Genomic DNA, 363 nt, shown 5'->3' with positions numbered 1-363 from the left:
TATCAATATAATGAACTATTTTAATAGACGCTTATCTCATCAATTTTCTCATATTAAAATGGCGTCTAACTTAAAGACGATGATGGCCAGCGTCGAGAAACAATTTTCCTCGTATTTTTTTGGCCAAACGTAGTCTTTCACATTACACGCTGAATTCCATCAACAAGTGAAATTTAATCTTATAAGCAGTTTTGTCAACATCCGTTCGTTACGCAATGAATTTGAATTTCATGGAGACCGCAGGAAGTCAAATGCCCGTTGGACTTCTCTCTCTCCGTTGCAACATTCTGCAACATTGTTTTTTTTTTTCTCTCTCTCTCTCGTGCATTCATTCATACACTCTGTTTCTCTCTTTCTCCTCTC

This window comes from Penaeus monodon, chromosome 27 (assembly GCF_015228065.2).
Source record: "Penaeus monodon isolate SGIC_2016 chromosome 27, NSTDA_Pmon_1, whole genome shotgun sequence".
In the NCBI taxonomy this organism is placed as follows: domain Eukaryota; kingdom Metazoa; phylum Arthropoda; class Malacostraca; order Decapoda; family Penaeidae; genus Penaeus; species Penaeus monodon.
Note: the sequence above shows the minus strand (reverse complement) of the source record.